Source organism: Neopsephotus bourkii, unplaced genomic scaffold (genome assembly GCF_033783945.1).
Source record: "Neopsephotus bourkii isolate Nb327-2 ecotype Australia unplaced genomic scaffold, CSIRO-AGI_Nbou_v1 NB_272, whole genome shotgun sequence".
Taxonomy (NCBI): Eukaryota; Metazoa; Chordata; class Aves; order Psittaciformes; family Psittacidae; genus Neopsephotus; species Neopsephotus bourkii.
Genome location: NW_026900781.1, coordinates 14,302,450 through 14,327,014, shown reverse-complemented (window position 1 = coordinate 14,327,014; position 24,565 = coordinate 14,302,450).

The following is a 24,565-nucleotide window of genomic DNA, read 5'->3' as shown; positions in this document are numbered from 1 at the left end:
TGGCACATCAGGAATGTAATATTCAACAGCCAGGGGATTCAAAGGAGGTTTACCTATGGATTTGGAATGTAAATTTGGTTCTGGCCTCATGGACGATCTATCACTGTGACGCTTCCCTCATCTCTGCAGGAAATCACATATTTGTGACTACCTTGCTGGAACCTGGTGACCCAGACTTCCCTTTCCTGAAAGCAAAAGAGAGTGCTTGGCTGGCTCAGGAGGATGGGACACTGATCAAAACGCAGAGTCAAAATCTCAGTAACTTAGTTTGAGATGAATTCAAGTTATAAGCTAAAGTTTCATTGTCTTACAGGCCTTGTTATGGGCCATGTTTGAAATATATTTTTATGCCAGTAATATCAGAGCTACTGTCCCAGTAAGAGCTTGGTCAGTAGTAAGATATACGCACTAAAATAAGTATGGAGTTTTGTACACTGTATGCGTATCATAAAAAGCCCCAAAATTTAGCCAAATTTAACAACTGTAGCCATAGTAAAAATTTTTAGCCAAATTTTGCTGAAATTTTCAGAAGGCTTTACCTAGTTCTGAATATGAGCCAGAGAAATGTTAACATTTCTGATTTTGGATGCTGCAGTTAGGATCCTTTGTGTATCCAAATATTCTGAATACTCAAATGTCCTATGGGTATCCAAATATTGTGTTCACTTTATGAAATCTCAGTTACCTCTGCCACATGTGGTGCCTTAGTTGTCAAATACACAATTATAAAATGGTGCACCATCTGATACACTCTGAGCTTTGTAGAGTCCCTTCATCACAGCTATTTTAGCTCTGAAAGAAATGTGATTGTGTAGAACTGAAATGGCTGTGATGCTTTACACTGTATAAATTGGCTGCATATAGATATTGAAAAACAAGACCATGGGCACTAATAGGACTAGGAATTAATTTTTTCCTCTATATAAATGTAATTTTTTTTATCTGTCTGTGGGAGTAAAATCAATGAAGTGAATAAGATGATGTCTTATTAAATGAAATTTAGTTAGAAAGAGGCATTTTGAGGCAGGGTGTAGGGCTGTTGTTTTACTTTTAATGAGCCAAATGTTGTTTTCTGAAGAAAAATCAATTTCTCAGACAGAAAATCTTGCAAAGTCATAGAGCAGGGATATGTTTATACTCTCTTACTATAAAATTAATAGATACAAGTACCTGCCAAATGTTGTGTTTCAGACTTGGACTTCTGCTCTTTAATTCTTTTCAACTACTGTGACAATGAACCCTGTCCCTAACAATTTAAGAGGAATGTCAACAAATAGATGCATGGAAAGGAAAAGATAGATAAGGAACAAACTCTTTCTCTCAGTGGAATCAATACAGGACAATTCATGGATCTGATTCAAGCAGGATTCAGAAGATATGATGTAACCTGGTTGTAGACTTGTGAAACTTACTGTCAAAGAGAGCTGTGGATGCTGAAAGTGTACGTGTTTTCAAGGAAGCACTGCCCAAACTGTCAGAACTAAAATCCAATGATTGTTACTAATGGCAGACATCAATATATAGTTCAGGAATTCTGAGCTGCAAATAACTAGAAATGGGAGAAGTATTATGGAGCAGTGTTATACATACTTACTGCCTTCCCTAGGCATTTAAGGGCATACTCTTCCTGTTGGTTTTCCAGTTAGAAAATCATTCTTAACTAAACGAAATGTCACTTCCCATCACCTAAAAAGAAAGTAAAAAGGGGAAAAAAGAAAAAGGGAGTGTGGAGCTGTAGCTGTAAAGACACAGGCCTGGACAAAGCTGAATGATTGCTGGAAATAATAAATAAAGAATGATGAAAGGGTGAGGACTACGAGATCAAAATTGTAAATTTTATGGGACTGGAAAGAGACAGAAAGCAGAAGTATCCTGACTGTGCCCACCACTCCCCCTTAGGTTATCTAGTGCAGTTAAGGATGATGCCAAATTATATTTTGGTCATTGATGTGAGTGGGGGAGGGAACAGAAACCGTCTGTACCATTATTAGGTCACCTACATCGTGCTGCTTCTTCTAGTGCTGAGGATAACCAACATGGTGAGAAGATTGTTGATAATAGGGCCCCTTGAGATTTAGATGGCCACTGCTTTAGATAAGATAGGTTCATGTTAACCCCATGTGGACAATGCCATGGCCTGCTATACGACAGCAATGGCTGTTCTCAGAAGTTGCTTTCCAGTAGGAATCCACCTGATGTCCTGATAGGAAGCTGCCTGAGAGATGAGGCCAGTGGACAGTTTGCTTACACGTCTTAAGATATGCAGGCATATTTTCTGCAGGCAGCATAAAATGCATAAACCAATGTGTGTGTGTGCCTTTGGTTAGTAACCTCCTCTCCATCTTCTGCTGGAGGAAGTGGTGCTGCCTGGAAGTAACCAGATTCCCAAAGCATTGCTGTGGCTGCCTCACCCCATTGAGATCCAGACACATTGCCACTTCTGCTCTTCACCCTAGTCTTCACTGCTCTTGAGGAAAGCTCACTTGTGTCCTGGGCTTCCTGATCACTCTTGCTAAGCCTCCCAAACTCTAAGTTTATCTCCTTCTTAACTAAGGTATAAGCACATCTCCTCTCTCAAGTTAACTCCTGATCCATATGAGCTGTCATTTCCCAATAAATAGTTCACAGCTGTGGCAGTACTTTTTTTTTACATGCTACAAATATTAAAGCAGTTAGTGGCATTTCTTTTATATATATTATCACTCGCCATTTGAGTTTGCAACCGCAGAGGTACATTGGGAAGAGTTATCACTCCAAATTTTTATAATCAAACACAGCCAGCATAGCCACCTGTTTTTGAATTAATTTGAATCATTTGGTAAATGGTTTTGATGTTTCATTATTCATGGATCTTAATCTTTAACATGGAAGGCTTCTTCATCCATCTTTTACTTCAACTTTGAGACTGCTATGCAAGTGTTGGGATGCTCAAGGGATACAATTTTAGCTGCTCAATGGAAAAGTTTAGCTTATTCCAAATTGAGTTTAATTTTTAACTGTCATTTAGAAGCATGGTCTCAGCTCAGGAAATCCCAGGAAGAGCTCCTCAATGAGCACTTCCCTATGCATCTGGGTATGCAAAGAAAAGTAGAGTTTTGAAATTTGTCTCCTGAGGCACAGCCTTTCCCTCCCACACAGTATTGTGGATATAGCAGTAAGTATCTTATGAGACACTGTGAAAATGGATCTTCATAGGGCCTTATCAATCCTGCAGGCCATGGAAAGAGGAGGTATAACATATTCACAACCTTTCTTACCTTTCTGTGATGCCCCAAGATATAAAGAACCAATTTTCTTGTGGAAAAATATAATTGAATACAAAATCATTAAGACTATATTTAAGGCAGAGGAGCTTTGAGCTCCTCTTGGGCTATATTTCTTGTCCTCTGAAATTTAGTTTCTCAAACTGAACGTTGTACACATTGTATTTTCTTATTCTAGTTTCCCTAAAGTATATCAGTTAAAGTTCCTGATTTGCTATATTTGCTGTCTAATGCAGGAATTAAAAATTCAGACAGAAACTAAGACGTCTTTGACATTGCTCTGTTCTACTGCAGTGCCTTTACTAATGACAGAGAAATCTCAGCTGTAAACGTTAATTTTCTTATAATGACAACAGAGACGAGAAAAGACGCACTGGTATATGCTTTTTCACTTATTTTCTGATTTATAGGCGTCATGCGTCTTCTTGTAACAGCGGTTTTCACAGCTTCTTTTTCTAATGAAGGACCAGCCTCAAAAAGATTAGATGCAATTGGGGGGGGGAGGGGTGTTAACTAAATCTCAACTCAGCATGATAATATTCCTTATTTAAATCTGGTAGCTACTTAGGCTCAAAGTGAACTGTTAGCTTTACAGTAAGTAGTGACCAGATGGCTCCAGCTTTAGCTCATAACCCCATTTTGGGGAGATTCTGATACAATTTCATGAAGGAAAACTGAAGTTGACACAAGGAGGTAACACTTGGCGTATCTTTCAAAATAGATGAAATTTGTTTTCCATATTAGATGATGGGACTGCAGAATGCAGGTCCTGTCTTTTTTGCATTTGTTTTTTTCATTTTCCTTTTATTAGCTGAGGCTCTTAAAAGGCTTTAAAGAATCTGGAATCTTCTAATTAGGAAGGCAAAAACCTCTGAGAGGGAAGCATTTTTGTAGGCCAGGTCCTTCTACCTTGGAACTCCTGAAGTGTTGAGCAGAAAAATCTTTGAACCTGGTAAATCTTACCTAATAATGAACTTCCCTGAATGTTTTACTCTCACTTGCTCAAAATGGCTGCTCCAGAGCATTAATGCAAGTAACAGCAGTTTCAGGGAAAGAAGTGATTTAGAAATGCCAAATGTTTTTGTGATAGATGTTAACTGCAACATATGATGCACCCTCAGGGTAGCTGAATGTGAAGAGCTGTGATTACTGAAGAGTGGCCAGGGACATAAGTTCAGTGCCTGACAAATAGGAATGAAAGCAGCTGTTTGACAATAGAACTATAAACCTATGTAACCTACAAATCTCTCCATCTAACAGACGAACACATTAACAGTTGCTAATAACCCAACAAAACCAAAACCAATCCTACCTATCTGTCACACTTGCATTTATTTGGCAATTGTTTTGCCATGCAGTTTCAACATTTTAGTTGCTGAGAGGTGGTTATGTCAAAGGAAGGCAGGCAATTTTATATTTTGTGATAGGTGTAGAATTTTATTCTGGTAATACTAAACAGCTGCCCTTCTAAAAGATGTCTGTAAACAGACAGGATCTTTTTGCTTACATGTTTAGTTTCATGGGTGACATCTTCAGACTGTCCGTTCAACTTGTTTTGCCCTCTCCAAGCTCTATATCTATGAGAAAAAGAAAGGTGGCCACCTGCCCAGTAGGTAACATTAGAAAGACTGTGTTTTTGCTGTGTTTCCTGTCTTACAACACAAAAGTTCTCAAGCATGACCCTTGACGATTGATGCAGCTTTAGATACTGTTTTATATGCCACAGACACAGTAGTGGTTTATTGAGTTTGCAATTTAGGTCAGGGGTTCATTCTTCTTTGAACTAAACCTCTGCAATTTAGATGAAATAATGAGAAGTAGCAAAATTTTTTAGCAATAAAACTGTTGGGTTTTGAAGGGTTTTGTGGGGGCTTTCTTTTGCATACACCAATAGCCACCAATCTTTCCAGAACAGACTGCAGTTCTTTCTGAAAATGTACTTCTTTTGGAAATCTTATCTGGTATCTCTACATGTCTTAAAAGAACTGCAGTTTGGAGATCTAGGTGATGAATGATTTTCACAGCTTTCTGTCCCATGAACTATAATACACAGAACATTTGCCTCTGAAATTGGGTAGGTTTATCAGTTCCTGAGGGACTTCTCAGTAATTGTTCCAGGCCATTACTATGCTTCAGAGGTCACATAATGCTTTGACATTACCAGCCCAAATAGCTTAAGAGAAGCTTCCATTTATTGTTGCTTTTATAAGGAAACACAAAGAAAATTTAGTTCCAAGGTGAATTCTAAGATTAAATGGCCTGAAGTTAGTAAGAATTTCAACTTTGAAATGGTTGATATATAAATATGTTGAACAATTAAGGCAGTATGAAGAGGGAGACTTTAATGTTTTGTGCCAGCAACATTAATTCAGTTTAAAGGAATTTAAGAAATAAGCAGAAAAGCAGCAACTTCTCTTGTTTAATTATTGCTTTAAAAAAAAAAAAAAGTCATTTGCACTGCATTTAGTGGTTAATTCACTTATCTATCATTAGCATTCATATTTTCTTTGTTACTATATCTGCACCATTTAAGGAGAGGAACCTTACATGCATTTTAGGGTAAAACCTTCCCAACATACTTTGAGGTGCTAACCACAAGAATGTCAATAGAGCCAGAAGTGAAAAAGTAGGAAATATATTTCAGCTCTTAAGCATATACTTTATGTTTTCTGAATTTTAGTCAGAAAATCAGCACAGTTTAGAACTTTTGTTACAAAATCCCTATAGAGTTGCGTTGTTAACTAGAATAAGTCTGCAATAGATTGTTTTAAGTGTAATACATGTATCTTGGCTTTTCCCAAAAGCATCATCAATTTAAATATGTTCTCATCCATTTTGGGATATTGAAGTCTTTGACAATTTTCAAGCATGTCTGAGTTTGATTTGGTTTGATGCAAACTTGTCCTCTCTGCCCAGCCGCAGAGGAATGAGAGTTCTGCAAAAGATTCCTAGTGATACAACAAATACCTTAAATGATCCCCCAGAATCATGATAACCTCTTTCAAGTGGTTTAGCTTTTCTTGTGTCCCATTTTCTTGTCTGTAAAACAAAACTTTAAAAAGGTTAACTGATCCGCATCTCTATTGAGAATTTTATGTTATTTGACTTCATTTAGAGGTGAAATATTTGTTACTTTAGCTCTTAAATCCTTCAACCATGTTGGATCCCATTGTACTAAGGTATGATAGACACCATCTCAAAGAGTTTCTATACTAAATAATACCTAGATCATTTGGTGAAAGCTTCTGTATAAATGCAAAGTAGTTATATTATTGAAATAGTGGAAGATGATTTTCTTCTGTATGTGATATGCTGTCGCAATAATTTTCCAGGAAATGAATGTAATTTCTCTGAAAGTTATTTCACTCTTCCTCTCCCTTCCTGTTTCAGGAATCTCTGGGGCTTTGTGGTGGGGGTGGTTTATTAAAGCACTGGTACAGAAACCCTAAGAAGGTTTCCTAGGTTCAGCAGTAGCAGTCATTTTTCTCCTTCTTAGTGGCTGGTGCAGTGCTGTGGTTTTGACTTTCAGCCTGGGAACAGAGCAGATAACACCGATACTTTTAGCTGTTGCTCAGTGATGTTTGACCAAGGACTTTCTGAGTCTCATGCTGTGCCAGGGAGGAGGGAAAGCTGGGAGGAAGCAGAGACAGGACACCTGACCCAAACTGACCAAAGAGGTATTCTATACCACAGCATGTCATGCCCAGTATATAAACTGAGGGAAGTTACCTGGAAGGGCTAGACTGCTGCTCAGGTTGGGCTGGGTGTCGGTTGGTGGGTGGTGAGCGGTTGTATTATCTTCCATTGTTATTTCCCTTACCATTATTATTACTGTTGGCAGCAGTAGTGATTTGTGTTATACCTTAGTTACTGGGCTGTTCTTATCTCAACCCGTGGGAGTTACAATCTTTCGATTCTCCTCCCCATTCCTCCGGGAGTGGGGGGAGGAAGGGCGGGGTGGAGTGAACGAGTTGCTGTGTGGTTCTGATTTACCGGCTGGGCTTAAACCACAACAGAAGACTTCTTTATTTAATGATAAAAGTCAGAATGTTTCACCTTTATTTCCAAAGCATTGTGGAAACTGATGAGAAGGAATATTTCTTTCTGATTATCTTTAGTTTTTGAAGGACATTTTTGAAATACTAGTAGAGGAACAGTAGTAGAAATACCAGGATATATTAGAGATTATAAACCTCCTTACAAAAGTCTCTGATGCAATTCTTGTTCCTTTGATGTGGATATGAATTCTGACCTGGCTTCAGTGAAGTCTGAATTTCACCTCTGACATTTAAATGCTACTGTTGCTCGCATATAGTTACTAGGAATACAGAAAGTACATTATAAAATGAAAATAACCTTTGCACCAAGGTTTTTAATCCCAATTGCAATATTCTGTTATGACTTCCCACCAGTTTTTCTTTCCTTGTTAATGTCAGAGTGACCATTTGAAAGATCTCAAGGGTCCAGGTGCTATTTATCCAAGTTTTGCATGAGCTTAAATATCAGATTCTAAACACTCCTCAGAAAGCTCTGCCTCAACCTTCCTTTATCTATTTTCTTCACATGATTTTTTCTTCCAATATAGAGTTAGGCTGCATATTATTCTTTCTCCAAAAATCCTTTCTGTCAAATTTTCTCAGATTTTCCTGTGCATCCCATCAGAGGCATCCTTATCTGGGAGCAGCTGAGCACACACGGCCAGAAAGTATGGTGGGACAGGCAGGAGGAAACAGACAGTTTGGAACTGTCACAGGAAAAGGAGGGATTAGGTACAGCTCAGGTGTGATAGAAAGAGGGGTGGGTTGTTTTCAGTTTGTTTAATCACTTTTCTTAAAGGTGCAGAGGGAATAGCGCAAACTGTGTTGCAGCCCACTAGGAAAGGTGCTGGTGAGAGCAAGTACAGGAAAAGTAGGAAGTATTTCTTTGCAAATTCTTTTACTTTAATGCATCTTGTATAGCAGACCTTTATGCCAGAAGTTCATTGTTTGAAAGTGTGATAAAGGGAATGCTATCTGCAAAGACTGAAAACTTCTTTAGTATTTCCAAAAATTTTCCATAGGGAAAGATGCAGATAACATCACTTCAAAGCTCTTGCTAGCTGTTCACCCAAGGCTGCCCACCATGGTCTACTTGCAACTGCATAAACCCAGGTGTGGGGATAAACTTTCACAGTTATAGCTAGCTAATTTTTAATGAACTCTTGCTTTTTGCTTAAAAATTAAATTATTTTCTCTGTCAAATTCTGACTTTCACTGCCTCTTGTGATCTGAGATGTACCTGAAGATTCTGGAAAAAAGGATTTCCAGTTCTTGCAAGACAAAGAAGGTATATTTTTCAAAGCAGAGTTTCCTATGAGACAAGAAAATAAAACATTTAACCATGCTTCAGAATTTAAAGCTGAACCTTCAGACAGCACCAATGAATATGCAGTACCACAGATACAGGTCCTCTTTGGCCAGCTGGGAGGTGCTTTCATATAGTTTCAACAGAATTCTTCTTTCAAACAGGTAAATTACTAAATTTTTAACACAGTTTCTATTAAGGGAATCCTGTGTTTTGTGACCTTGTTATATAATTTAGAGCCATTCTAAAAATGTCTGGATTTCTCACAAATGGGCTAAATTCCTTGCTTGATTTGTAGATGCTGACTTTATTAGGGTTAACTTATCTCAGTATCTCTGTATTAAAAAAAGTTGATTTTTTTTTTAACTTATAATACTTCTAAGATAACACAAAATCATATCCATACTGAAGGAAAATAAATGTGATCCAGTAGTTTCCCTGTATTAGATTTGTTTATTACTATTACAATATGTAAATAAATGAAATATTTAAAAGTTTTTTATATTGGGCAAAAGCTTTACAGAGCAAAAATACAACAGTCATTTAAGGCATTGTTCATTGTGTTTAGTACAAAACGATTTTGTTGAAAACATATAATTTGTGAGTATGTACAAGAACTAATACTATGTGTAAGGTGTCACTGAAGTGCACTACCAGAGAAAGGCTTCTCTTCTTTTTCTTACCTTCCCATTGACTGTTTGAAGTCACTTGGCTTTGCTAGCTAATTAATGATGATTGCAAGACTACATTCTTAGTCTCAGCCGTGGGTAAGTTGGAAGCAATTGTCAACACAGAGAAGGCATGGCCTGGCTGAAATATAGTAAAATGGGCTCTAACATCTACTGCTTTCAAAAGATATCTACACTACTACTAAGCCTAAGATAAATGTGGACCAGAATGATCCTTTGACAACAGTACTAGGGAACGATAAGAAATTTCTGTTCTAGGCAAGTGTCTATTACACATAAATTTTTACTTACTACAAACTGAATAGTCTGAGACTTTTAAATTAAAATTAAAATAAGTATTCAAAAGCTTCAAATTATACCCTGAAAATGGATATAGCTTTAGGTAAGGAAATACAGTCCCAAATATTATTTTGACAGCAATAATACTTTTGCCTTAATCTCAGGTAGGAAAGCTCCTACTAGAGCTTAGGGTCAGATACCAAAGTCTGTCTTCATGTAACTGGGATGTTTAAGACCTGTTTGTTTCAGGTGATAATTAATTTTCTAGCTTGCTACACATTCACTAACTTACTGTAGAGATTTGGCAATAGCTTTATATTTAAAACAAAATTCACAAATATAGAAACTGAGTATCATTCATATTACTTGCACAAAACAGGAATCAGGACAGAGTAATGACATCTGAAGTGCTTTTGGGTGATCTTAAACTTGTTGCAGAAGTTTGTTTTAGTCTTCCTAATCCAAACTCAGTATTCCATTAGTCTCCTCAGCTTTTTTTTAATCTTTTTAAATTTTTGCCTTGCAATTTCATCAAACACTTTTATTCAGAGCTGTTTCTATTACTAATAGGATTTCCTATTACTTATTAATTTCCTGATCCTCCTCTCTGATCAAAACTTTCCTGTCTGTAATTTCCAAATATCTTTCTATGTTATTTTTCAAGTGATTCTCACTACTGGTTCTCAAATCTGCAGACTGTCTAACAGGACAGCTGCTCTAAGTTTCATGCATGCTTTATGAAGATTCCCTGTGTATGAAAATGTACTCCAAGGAACCTTATTTTTAATTTATTTCTAAAAAGAGGACAGTATGCAGCAAAGTGACTGGCAATTTGACAGCTGGAATGTTAAGCAGAGATCTGTCTGGAGGGGCTAGGAGAGGAAGAGATGTTTTTAAAAAACAAAGTCTGAATCATCTGCTGAATACACTGGAAAGCATTTTAAAGATCAAAAGGCTATGGACAACTAGTTAATATTGTGGTGGGTTGACCTTGCCTGGACACCAGGCTGCTGTAAGGCTGCTCATCCCTCCCCTCCTCAGCTGGACAGGGAAGATAAAATATACCAAAAAGCTCTTGGGTTGAGATAAGGACAAGGAGAGTGATCACTCACCAATTAGTGTCATGGGCAAAACAGACCCAACCTGGGGAAAATGTATTTAATTTGTTACTAATCAAATTGAAGTAGGATAATGGTAAATAAAGCCAAATCTTAAAAACACCTTCTCCACACCCCTCCTTTCTTCCCAGGCTCAACTTTACTCATAATTTTCTCTGCTTCTTCTTCCTCAGCAGCACAAGGCATCTGGGAATGAGAGTTGTGGTCAGTTCATCACTTGTTGTCTCTGCTGCTCCTTCCTCCTCAGAGGATTCCTCAAACTCTTGCCTTGTTTCAGTGTGGGAACCCTCCCATGGGACACAGTCCTTCACAAAGTTGTCCAACATGACACATGGGCTGCAGTTCTTCATGAACAGCTCCAGTGTGGATCCCTTCAGGGCTACAGCTCTTCAGGAATAGACTGCTCCAGTGTGGTTCCCCATGGATCACAAGTCCTGCAACAAACCTGCTCCAGCTTGGGCTCCTCTCTCTGAGGGGCCACAGGTCCTTCCAGGACCCTGCTCCAGCCTGGGTTTCCCACAGGGTCACAGCCTCCTTCAGGCATCCCCCTGCTCCAGCATGGGGTCCTTCATGGGCTGCCGATGATCATCTGCTCCAACATGGACCTCCATGGTCTGCAGGGGCATAGGTGCCTCACCATGGGCTGTACCATGGGCTGCAGGGGAATCTCTGCTCTGACACCTGGAGAACCTCCTGCCCTCCTTCTGCACTGACCTTGGGTCTGAAGAGCTGTTTCTCTCACATATTCTCACTCCTGTCTCTGGCTGTAGTTGTGCAGCCAAGGGGTGCTACCCTCACTGATAGACTCAGTCTTGGCCAGGTCTGTCTTGCAGCTGGCTGGCATTGGCTCTATCGGACACAGGGGAAGCATCTGGCAGCTTCTCACAGAAAACACCACTGTAGCCCCCTCACCACCAAAACTTCCCCTGCAAACCCAATAGCATATTTTTATTCATTGGTAAATAATAGTAAATATTCTGGCTTTATACTGGTAGCTAGACAGGTGTTGACAACACGCCAGTCTTTGTCTACTGCGGGGCAGTGCTCACACACCATCAAGGCTGTTTCTCCAACACTGCCCCCTTACCTCTAGGCTAAGATCTTGGGAGGGGACACAGCTAAGACAGCTGACCCAAACTAATAACCTGAAATGGATATTCTATACCATATGATGCCTCCTCAGCAATAAAAGCTAAGAGAAAGGAGGAGGAGCAGCAGCATTCATTATTATGACACTAGTCTTCTAGAGCAACTGCTACGTGAACTGGAGACCTTGTTTGCAGGGAAGTGGGTGAATTTCACCTGCTGATGGGAAACAGAGAATAAATCTTGTTTTCCTTTTCTTGCATGTGCAGACATTGCTTCTGCTTCACTAAACTGACTTTATTTTGATGCACAAGTTTTTCTCCATCTTATTTTCTCTCTACCCTGTCCTGCTGAGTAAGGGATTGATGGAGCAGCTTGGTGGGCACCTGATCTCCATCCAAGGTCAAACCAGCAATACAGATTCCTAATGAAAGAACTGAGATAGGGGCAAATTTTTTAATAAATATTGTCTTTCACTATTTTAGTAATTACCAATCTTGAATGATTCAAATAATGTTTTGCATTAAAAGAGGGATATGAGTCTGCTGACTTCTGGGGTGTCTGCTTGACTATAACTTTTTCTTTTTTAACAAGAAAACGGAAGCCAGAGGGCAGCTGTGCAGTGTGTAAAGGTAATGACTAACAGTGGAGAAACAGGTGTCCTAACTTTACACTTAAAAAAGTTAGGTTTGTAGACTGAATTACTCATCCATGATTCCCTCTTCAGGCAGAAGAGAAAGGTGTCTTTGAAAGGTAACTAATCCCATTTCCAGATAGACCTCTGCAGATGTTATCTAGGAATCCCGGTCTGACTTCATTACATAGTCTCAGGCTCCCTCTATAGTCAATCTGCCGGAAAGCCGAGAACTTCATTGGTTCTAGTAAGTGCAGTAGGTATTATTGTCAAGAAGGCATAAGCCCTGTGTCACAATGCCCTCTGTTTATCTGAATTCAGAACTGGTGGTCTGAAATGCAGCCATGCCCTAAAAAAAAAGTCACCCAGAGCTGAGGCCTCTGGCTGTATGATGGAACAAAACTGACAAGCTCTGGCAGAGGGTTGAGTAAAGGAGTAAGAATTCAGATATATACTTACTGCTTTGTCGAGATGAAGTCTTATAAGCTGCTCTGTTCAACCTGACGGTTATTTGGGATGCCTTTTTACATGGCCTGTGTCTCCCAGTGAGCTGTGTGTATGGAGCTAAAGAATGTGACCTTTGGGTCACAATAGAAGCCAGGTACCTTAAATTAGGGTGATACAGTCCTCTACTGTGTTGACCCCCTAAGGGCCTGCTGGAGTCTGAAAGCCAACAAATTGAATTACCTGCTGAACACAGTCTGAGCTTCATTAGCTTTCAAATGAGCAAAATTTAATTGAGGATATTCCATATGTAATGAAGGATAAGAATCGAGCTAGAAACTTTGTGCACAGAAAAACTTCCCAGGTGTGATGAGTGGGACTGAAATGACTTTGGATGTTTTTTAGGTTTTTGGGGGTTGTTTGTTTTTTTGTTTTTTTGTTTTTTTGTCATCCGCTTTTGTGTTCAGGCACATATTATGGCAGATGAAACAGAAAGAGAGTCTTTTCTGTTTGTATCAGAAATATGTAGCCAGCAGAGCTAGGGAAGTGTTTGTTCCCCTGTGCTCGGCACTGGTGAGGCACCTCAAGTCCTGCATTCAGTTTTGGGCCCCTCACCACAAGAAAGACACTGAGGTGCTGGAGTGGATCGAGAAAAGGGCAATAAAGTTGGTGAAGGGTCTGGAGCACAGATCTTATGAGGAATGGCTGAGGGAACTGGAGCTGTTCAGCTTGGAGAAAAGGAGGCTCAGGGGGACCATATTCCTCTCTACAACTACATGAAAGGAAGTGGTAGCGAAGTGGGTGTCAGTCTCTTCTCCCAGGTAACAAGCAGTAAGCCAAGAAATAGTCTCAAGTTGCCCTAAGGACTCTTAGACTGGATATTAGGAAAAATTTCTTCACCAGATGGGTTCTTAAGCACTGGAACAGGCTGTGTAGGGAAACTATTGAGTCACTGTGCCTGGAGGCACATTTAAAAGATGTGTAGATATGGCACTTAGGGGCATGGTTTAGTGGTGGACTTGACAGTGCTGGGTTAATAGATGGACTCGATATCTTAAAGGCCTTTTCCAACCTGAATGGTTCTATGATTCTGTGGTGTCTTTCTGAATATCTTAACCGCTTGATAAACAAAAGGTCTGTGTCACCGAAAACTGTAGTCTGTGTTCCAAGGGATGTGCTAATGTCGTCCAAAGAATGTGGGGGGAAAAAAGGCATACAATAATATTTGTACCATTTCTCATACTTTCTTAGCTTTGTTTAGAAATCAGTTAAACACCAGAGGGATGTGAGTTTAGTTATCCGTTAGTAGAAAAGTAAAAGCACTATTTTTGGGACAGCTACTGTGTAGTTCATACTCAGCATTTAGGCCAGAGGGAAAACCATAATAAAGAGAGCAGCAGCAAAGCATGTTAGTCAAATAGAATATCTCTGTATTCCTGGAATAGGACAGTGATGTTTGAAAAATTCAATTATAATGCATAGCCATGGAGATGGATTTAAGGCTACTTCATATGTGGTTGGAACAGCATACCTTGATAAAGCTCCATTTGGCACAAAATACAACACCTGGTTGGTAGTTATAATCAGATCCCATGGGAAAGTTTTGCACTGGAACCTTTCTGGACACAGAGACACAAAGTATTTACTGTGAGACCCCCTGAAACTGATAACGAACTATCTCAAAAGGCTGTCCTCCAGCTGTAACTAGGACTTTGGGGAACATCAGGTCTTACTGCATTTGCCTGAGGTAAGGATACACACAGTGTAGGAGACAGCAATTTCAGAGGAAGTTTGTCTAGTCTCCAGAACATCTTTCAGTGAAAGGTTAAGAGTGATCATTGAACTAAGTACTTACAAGCCTAAGTGTACAATGAAGATAATTTAATTTTCCTGTTTGCTTCTAATACATGAGTTCTATAAATTAATCAAGCTACATTTCCTGCTGACCAGAAAGCGAGCAAAACACCCAGGAGCTGTTGCAGGTACAGGTTTTTTTATGAACATGAGGGGGTCTGAAATTCAAATGATACAGACCATAGGAGGGAAACAGGGGAGTGCAAATGACTGTGGAGAGGCTCTGAAAACAAAGATTGAAAGTGCTTTATGAAGACAAATGAGAATCATGAGCATGCTTAACAACTAAATTACTATTTTTTTTTGGAGGTGGGGAGGGGGGCTAACTCTCTTTTAGTTGAAATCATTATACTGAGCTATCCATGTAGCCCCTAGGCTTCCAAAATAGTGAATTTCTTTGAGAGTGAGGACAGACAAGAGGTTAATTAGAGCTTTGCCTTCAGTTTCTGTATCGATATTTTGTGTGTGCTTGTGCTCCTTGCTTTTCTGGAGTGCTGCAGCTTTTTACTTTAGGCTCCCTGATGGTACTTTTAGAACCACAGTGCGTCTCTTCAACACTTGTGAGAAACCTTTGATGGCTCTACTCTTAACATCTGCTTGCTAATGCAATCACTGTCTCTTCTGCATCATCTCTCTTGAACACACTTTCTGGGAAGTGAGATATTCTGATATTGGGCAAGAGAGGTGTATTTTTTTGTTCCAGGGCCATTCCTGTGGCCCTTGCTAGGGATTTTTCTGTCAGTAGTGCTCCAGCCTTTTGCTCACCCACTGTTATGCCCCTTCCTATATCAGACCAGTAAGTTTGGTGTTCCTCTCTTTCTTTCAGTGAGTGGTTCTCCATTTCTGCTGCTGTGTAAATCAACCTTATGCTAATACAACATTCCTTGTTTCTTTCAATATTTTGTCCTTTAAAATTTGCTTTCTTGCATGAATGTGGGTAAGAACGTGTAAGTGTTGAAGAGTGAAAAAAGCCAAAAAGAAGAACAGCATGATGGTTCCCAGGAATATTTTACATACTATTACTGAATGTGCCAGCTCTCACCTGCAGCCTAAGATGCAAAACTGCCATGGGAGAATGAAGCGTCTAGAGCTCTTCTCTTATCTGGAAGGGGAACAGGCAAGAGATTGATTCTGATATGTATAGTCGTTATGATTAATGATTAATATCCTGTGTGTTACAGGAGAACAATTTTGTAGCTGTATATTTAGAAATCAGTTTGGGGATTATTTTGGTCTCTTAATTTATCAATAAATCAAGGCTGTAATTCTGTCCCATGTCTTTTTCCTTTCTGCTGGTAAAAGGATGAATAATAAGTGGCCCAGACTGCTTCCCTTGGTATTTCCAAAAGACAGTAGTGACTTTGAGCGCCTGATAAAGGGAGTTTATAGCCAGATTTCACACACACTTAACAGAACTGCACAGGAGCAGAGAGGAGATGTGATTGGGATGCTCAAGGTTAATTCGGGCCACAGATTTATTGCTAGCTAGAGGTGCAAATTAGAGCCATGGGGAAGCCCAACTCAACAAAAATAACAAGGACATGTAGATTTTCCTTGAAGCATCTCCCTTCCTGCTGGATCTCTAAAGTATCTTTTCTATCTAGGCATTTTAGGCTAAAATGGTAATTTTCCTGCCTCCCTTTTTTCAGCCCAGTCCAGCATCAAGAATAGGTCAAGAATGGAAACTGTGAAAACTAAGCCGAGAAGTAGTCAAGGGGAAATGATGACACTTCGCAGCCAAAAAACTGAAAATGATGCATGATGGATTAACCCTTTTGGAGTAAATACTTACTGTAACATTGATACTTTATGTCATTGCCTCTCCCTAACCTTCTAATACTTCTGAGGTGATAGCAGGAATAACGAGAATTCAGGGTGTTGAGGAAATATCCTACTGTAATCTACTTGTTTTGGAAGAACCACTGGTCCTGTGCAAAAATAGATGTGACACAACATAGCAATCTGCCTGGTTTGCTTGGTATAATGAAAGGCTGCTGAATTTCAAAGTGAATGATACCATGAGATTGTTCATAACAGAAAAGCAGAGCGATTATGATTAAGCTGTTTTCTGCTGCTTTTCTCTGACTGAAGCTTTTTATTTTGCTAGTCCTGGGCACAATAAAACCAGAAAAATCCTTTCCTCCCTCTAGAGCTTCCAACACTACTGTATTATACTTCTGAGTACATTGTGTCCTTCTGACTAATTTTTTCTTGTAGAGGAAATTGCAGAGCTCTTGCTTTCAAAATCTCTGTTTCCAGCTGAACTCTCTCATTTCTCACTATGTGCTGTCCCAGGGCACTGCAGCTCTGACCCTTCATCCTGACACCAAGGGCATCTGCGTGCTTTGTGACTGCAAATTGCTGCTCTGGACTCTGCTGTAATTCCAGGGGCCCAGCGTGTCTCAGCTTTGCCTGCCTACAGAGCTCTCCTCAATGTGTGGTTTAGTTTTGCTTTTTTCTGACCCTATGGCAAGTATGAAGTGTGTTATCAGGTATAGGTGCTTGTTGTGGTTTAAACCCAGTCAGCCACACAGTTTCTACTTCGTCCCCCCTTTTTCTCCCCCCACCCCACACCTGGAGGGATGGGGAGGAAAATAGAAAGAATGTAACTCCCACGGGTTGCCATAAGAACAGTCCAGTAACTAAGGTATAACACAAATCACTGCTGCTGCCACCAATAATAATAATGACAAGGGAAATAACAAGGGAAGAGAATACAATACCACCCACCAAAACAAGCTCAACCGAGAAGAGAGTGCCCTTTGAGGTAGCTTCCAGTTACCTCCCCAAGCATGATGTGTTGTGGTATGGAATACCTCTTTAGCCGGTTTAGGTCAGATGTCCTGTCCCTGCTTCCTCTCAGCCTCCCCTCCTCCCTGGCAGAGCATGAGGCTCACAAAGTCTTTGGTCAGGGTAAACATTGGTGTTATCAGCTCTGTTCCCAGGCTGAAAGTCAAAAAACACAACACTGTACCAGCTAGTAAGAAGGAGAAAAATTGACTGCTACTGCTGAACCCAGGACAGTGCTCATAAAGGACAAAGTGGGAGCCAGCAATGCAGCCACGTGTTCCAATGCTGTGACCTCTGCCTGTTTTTGAATGTGTTAAATTGACTCTTGTGAGTTGTATGCTGTTACTTTACAACTCTTGGTGCTCTGTGTCATGCATCTATGTGTACATCCAGCTGGCTGATCTTTTGAATCATATACAGCCTTTCTCCCTTTGCAGCAGCTAATCATTTCAGTGTGACTGGTATTTAAAGTGGCATGTTTGTTGATATGCATGGCTTATCATCAGTAGGTAGGTAAACTCCAAGCTTTCTTTTGTCTTCGTCTTTGGCTGGTAGCTAAAATCACAGTCAGACTTTTGTAGATATCTAAGACTTGTCTTGATCTGTTGTGAGGGTCTTTTTGGACATTTATTTTACTTATTCTTTTAAATAGGAGGAAAAGAATCCCTGCCAGGAGCATGATGTCATGTAGCTGTCGCCCGGAGGTAGGGGACCAAAAAGATGAGGAGGGTTGGAAGCGAGTTCTGGTTCGGTGTCGTGGGCAGCCCTCCTCCCTTCCTGCCCCGCTTCCCCAGGTGTCCCTCTGTAATAGGTTTGAGGCCCTGGATCTGGAAGGAGAGGTAGGTGAGGATGTGGTGCAAGGCCCGCCTACAAGGCCACGTAGGAAAAAGCGGTTGACTTCGCACCTCAAGACTGCCTCTGGTAAGAAAGAAAGAAGGGTCATTGTAGTGGGTGATTCCATTCTGAAAGGAACAGAGGGCCCGATATGCAGAGTTGACCCTCATCATAGGGAAGTGTGTAGTCTGCCTGGAGCCCGGATCAGGGATATCACCAGGGCGCTCCCCAACCTGGTGCGCCCTACAGACTACTACCCGCTGCTGGTCTTCCAGACGGGTGAAGGGGAAGTTGCTTCCCGCAGTCTGAGGGAGATGAAGAAAGACTACAGGGCCTTGGGGCGGATGGTGAAAGACTCTGGGGCTCAGGTGATCTTCTCTTCGCTCCTTCCATCTTCTGTTGATGATGTGGGACTGAATGGGAAAATGCAGTCCATAAACGATTGGCTTCAAGGCTGGTGCTCCAGGCAGGGCTTTGGATTCTTTGATAATGGCTGGTTTTATAGGGCACCGGCCTGGACGTTGGCATGTGGGAAAGGTTTATCGCACAGAGGTAAAAGGATGCTGGGGCACGAATTAGCGGGGCTCATTTGGAGAGCTTTAAACTAGATTTGAAGGGGGATGGGGTTATAGCTCGGCTTGCCTCAGTGGGACAGCGCTCCGGAATTGATGGAGACTGGGAGGCCTCCTGTAATCCTAGGGTGAAATCGGTGTGCTCGGCTCGCTCCCTGAAATGTCTGTACGCCAATGCGCGCAGCATGGGAAATAAGCAGGAGGAGCTAGAAACCTGTGTTAAGTCAGGAGATTATGACCTGGTGGCAATTACAGAGACGTGGTGGGACAGCTCACATGACTGGAATATAGTCATGGAGGGCTATGTCCTTTTCAGGAAAGACAGGCCAGCCAGGCGGGGTGGTGGGGTTGCTCTTTATGTGCGAGAGCAGCTACAATGCGTTGAGTTCTGTCCGGGGACAGATGATGAGCGAGTCGAGAGTCTGTGGGTGAGAATTAAGGGGCAGGCTGGCAGGGGCGATACTGTTGTGGGGGTCTGTTACAGGCCACCGGATCAGGGTGAGGAAGTTGACGAGGCCTTCTACAGGCAGCTGAGAGCGGCCTCACGGTCACAGGCCGTGGTCGTCGTGGGGGATTTTAACTTCCCTGATGTTTGCTGGAAGGACTACTCGGCAACCCAGCCGCAGTCCAGGAGGTTCCTCCAGTGTATGGATGATAACTTCCTCATGCAAATGGTGGATGAGCCAACCAGGAGAGGTGCGCTGCTGGATCTCATCCTCACTAACAAGGAGGGTCTGGTTGAAGGAGTGAAGGTTGAGGGCTGCCTTGGTTGCAGCGACCACGAGATGGTAGAATTCAGGATCTTGTGTGGTAGGGTCAGTAGAATAGCAAGTAGAATTGCAACCCTGGACTTTAGCAGGGCAAACTTTGGCCTCTTCAAGCGATTGCTAGGGGAAATCCAGTGGGCTAGGCTGCTTGAAGGGAAAGGGGCCCAAGATAGTTGGTTGACGTTCAAGGACTGCTTTTTCCGAGCTCAAGATCGGAGCATCCCGACACGTAGGAAGTCGAGGAAGAGGGTCAGGAGACCTGCGTGGTTAAATAGGGAATTGCTGGGTATGCTCAAGTGGAAGAGGAGAGTTTACAGGTCATGGAAGGAAGGGCTGGCCACTTGGGAAGAATATAAGGCTGCTGCTAGAGGATGTAGGAAAGCTGCTAGGATGGCTAAGGCCTCCTTGGAATTAAAGCTGGCGAGAGGGGTCAAGGACAGCAGAAAGAGCTTTTTCAAATACATGGCAGGTAAAACTAACACCAGAGGCAGTGTAGGCCCGCTGATGAACGGGACGGGTGCCCTGGTGACAGAAGATACAGAGATGGCAGAGTTACTGAATGACTTCTTTGTCTCTGTCTACTCTGCTGGAGGCAGTCCTGAAGAGCCCTGTACCGCTGAGACCCCGGATGAAGATAGGTCAACGGAACGGTCTGCCTTAGTTGATGAGGAATGGGTTAAAGACCAGTTGAGCAATCTGGATATCCATAAATCCATGGGTCCAGATGGGATGCACCCGCGGGTGCTGAGGGAACTGGCTGAGGTCATTGCTAGACCGCTCTCCATCATCTTTACCAAGTCTTGGGAAACCGGAGAGGTGCCTGAGGACTGGAGGAAAGCAAATGTCACTCCTGTCTTCAAAAAGGGCAAGAAGGAGGACCCGGGTAACTATAGACCGGTTAGCCTCACCTCCATTCCTGGAAAAGTGATGGAACACCTTATCCTTGGTGCCATCTTAAGGCATATCAAGGATAAGAGGGTTATGAGGGGCAGTCAACATGGCTTCACCAAGGGGAAGTCGTGCTTGACCAATCTTGTAGCCTTTTATGAGGAAATAACGCGGTGGATGGATGATGGTAGAGCGGTGGATGTGGTCTACCTCGACTTCAGCAAAGCGTTTGACACGGTCTCCCACAGCATCCTTGCGGCTAAATTGAGGAAGTGTGGTCTGGATGATCGGGTAGTGAGGTGGACTGTGAACTGGCTGAAGGAGAGAAGCCAGAGAGTTGTAGTCTGTGGGGTGGAGTCTAGTTGGAGGCCTGTATCTAGTGGGGTGCCTCAAGGGTCGGTACTGGGACCAGTATTATTTAATATATCCATCAACGATTTAGATGAGGGAATTGAGTGTACTATCAGCAAGTTTGCTGATGACACTAAGCTGGGAGGGGTGGCCGACACGCCGGAAGGCTGTGCTGCCCAGAGGGACCTGGACAGGCTGGAGAGCTGGGCGGGGAATAACTTGATGAAATATAACAAGGGAAAGTGTAGAGTCCTGCATCTGGGCAGGAACAACCCCAGGTTCCAGTATAGGCTGGGGAACGACCTGTTAGAGAGCAGTGTAGGGGAGAGGGACCTGGGGGTCCTGGTGGACGACAGGGTGACCATGAGCCGACACTGTGCCCTTGTGGCCAAGAAGGCCAATGGCATCCTGGGTTGTATTAGAAGGGGGGTGGTTAGTAGGTCGAGAGAGGTCCTCCTTCCCCTCTACTCTGCCCTGGTGAGACCTCATCTGGAATATTGTGTCCAGTTCTGGGCCCCTCAGTTTAAAAAGGACAGGGACCTGCTGGAGAGAGTCCAGCGCAGGGCAACTAAGATGATTAAGGGAGTGGAGCATCTCCCTTATGAGGAAAGACTGAGGGAGCTGGGTCTCTATAGTTTGGAGAAGAGGAGATTGAGGGGTGACCTTATTAGTGTATATAAATATATAAAGGGGGAGTGTCACGAGGATGGAGCCAGGCTCTTCTCAGTGGCAAACAATGAAAGGACAAGGGGTAATGGGTACAAATTGGAGCACAAGAGGTTCCACTTAAACCTGAGAAGAAACTTCTTCTCAGTGAGGGTGACGGAACACTGGAACAGGCTGCCCAGGGAGGTTGTGGAATCTCCTTCTTTGGAGACATTCAAAACCCGCCTGGACACGTTCCTGTGTAACCTTATCTAGGTGTTCCTGCTCCGGCAGGGGGATTGGACTAGATGATCTTTTGAGGTCCCTTCCAATCTCTAACCTACTGTGATACTGTGATACTGTGATGATGGACAATTGAAAGAATGAAAATGAGTGATATAGAGATATTACATAGCTTCATAAATATAAACAAAAACTGGTGTCTTCACACCTGACATATTAACCAGACTTTGCTCCCTATTAAAGTCAGTGCAATCTGAGAGATTTCAAAAGCCATCAGAAAATTAGACATGTTTTATGATTGTTAAGCTTGCTGTAATCTTACAGGCATAATTTCATGTTATCTTGCTGTTACTTCACTTCAATTAATGTGGCCAGATTATACTATTAAATTTCACAAGACTGTGCAGTAAAAGGTGACTCAAAACCAGAAAGTTTCCTGGCATCAGTTTTTCTGCTTCTCTTTTAAAAACATAGCAATTTATCACTTACACATCTAAATTTCTGTTTTCCATAAAAATACATGTTTGGATTCATAAAGTCTGTTGGTGGAAAGTCCAGTTATGAAGGATCATTAAGCTTGATCAAGTCTACAGACTCCAGACAGAGACAGCAAAACACTCTGACTTAAAACAAATTCTCGAAATATTCTAGTGTAAAAGAATGTTAGGCTTTGATAAATAAATAATTCAAAATAGCAATGATTTTAACATTGAATCATAGAATGGTTTGGATTGGAAAGATCCTTAAGATCATCTAGTTCCGACCCCCCTGCCATGTCAGGGACGCCTCACAGTAGACCGTGTGTTATTTCTAAAATAATTTTTTTTAATTTGAAAATGGGACATACTATGTTTCATGAGAAATTAAAAAGTTAAATGCATGCCTAAACAAAGTATGCATTCTTTGTAAACATATAGGACTACCTGTGAGTTTAGCATAAGCTTCAGTACCTTGAATTGATGTGTCTTTATTTTTTTTCAGCCTGCTACTGCAGTCTTTCATAGTAAGCTCTATAAGTTCAGCTTGGCCTGCCAAACTGAAATGCAGTAGAGAAATCTTTTTCTTTAAATTTTATACCAAACATGACTTTTCTTTTTCATTCTAATGAGAACTAAAAAAAAAAAATATTTACAAAGTATTTGTTTTTAAAGGTTTTCTTTTGCAATTTAAAGAGAAAATAAATTGAATTTTGTAGCATCTTCAAAATCAAATGTAGTCCCAAACATCATCTGCAGACCAGTGCAGGCAAGTAAGTAAGGTTTTGGGTTTCCTCTGATGCAGTATGCTGCTTGCAGCCTTGCATGAGCCAGCAGGTCAGGCTGGGTGGCCACTTTCACCACCAGGTACTTTCTACATGCAGCCTAGCTGGCCCTTCAGCTGTGGGTGGATTATTGGGTACTAGCACCTCTTTTTTGAACAGACTGAACTTTCTGTGTTGCTTCATCTGATTGTCATGTGGTCCCTTCAGCACAGAACCACATACTGGCTTGTCCTAGTGGAAGGTCAGGATCTAATAGCAATTTCTGGGAAATGTTTTTATCTGTGACTTTAAGAGTGCTGTTTGTTTCTCTCTTTTTACTCCAATGAAATAGACTTTAATACCATCTCATCTGTGGTCCTTCAGTGCACTTATGTTGCTTTCATAGGCTTTTGTTTCCTATGATACAAACACGATTTTTATTGATTGGTTTTGATGTTGAGGAAAAATTACTCACAGTGTGTCTTTGTTGCTATTTTATCATAGTCTCCTATAATTTACTTCGAAATAAACAGTCGTAAATAGTGGTTTTCTCTCTGTTTATTAACAAGCTTACCCAGATATTAAATATATACATATAAAAACCTTTTAACAGCATCTTTTATTCTCCATCATGCCCATTTTATAAGCCTATGACATCTCATCCTGCCATCAGTAAATAGGATGAACCCAGCTGCTTAATATGTGAAGTAATGCACCAGTTCTTTCCCCTGAGCAGCACAAACAAAAGGCAAATGCTTTATACTGTAGGTAGTCTTTTTTAAATTTCCTCTTAGGAGACATTGTGAAGTGGGGTTTCATACAAAGACAAGGGGAGAAGAAACCAGAGCAGGACTTAGTAAGACATTTATTCAGCTTGCTGCTGTGCAAACTTCTGCTCATCTTTTGTAGCTCCAGTGATCCTTAGCCCATGTGGGGCGTCCTATTAAGAGCAGGGAGAGTGCTCTTGGGAAAGGCATGTGTGATAAATGGACCAAACTGGGAGAAATAATGGGGAGGCTATGAAGAAGAAAGTTCAAGTCTTTTCTTCTTTTTGGTTAAGCCACTGTGACATTTAATTTGTGACAGGAAAGAAGAAATTAATCTGTGTGTCAGATAAGCTGGTGGAACCTTTGAAAGTCTTTTTGAAGAAATTTATTATTGCAAAGTCAAGCTGTCATTGGCTTAAGTGGGAGATGCAATTGTGGGATCATGTAATTGAAGGGGAAAAAAAGAACAATTTAAGAAGTTTGCTGCCTACTACCCAAATATATGTTTTAAAATAGGAAATTGAAAGGTCAAGCTAGCAGTAAATGAATGTTACAAACCAAATGGTACCTATGAATGTTCTTCATGTATGCTATTATTGCTAAGGCACAGACCAGCTCTAGTGGGAGTTGTGCTGAACTAACAAGCTGTTCTGCAGTTACTCAGTCTGGGCTGCTGCCTGCCTCAACTGTACGTGACTGCGATGGTGAACTTGTGAGCCGCTGAACAATGCAACGCTGGTCTTTGGAGGTACAATGAC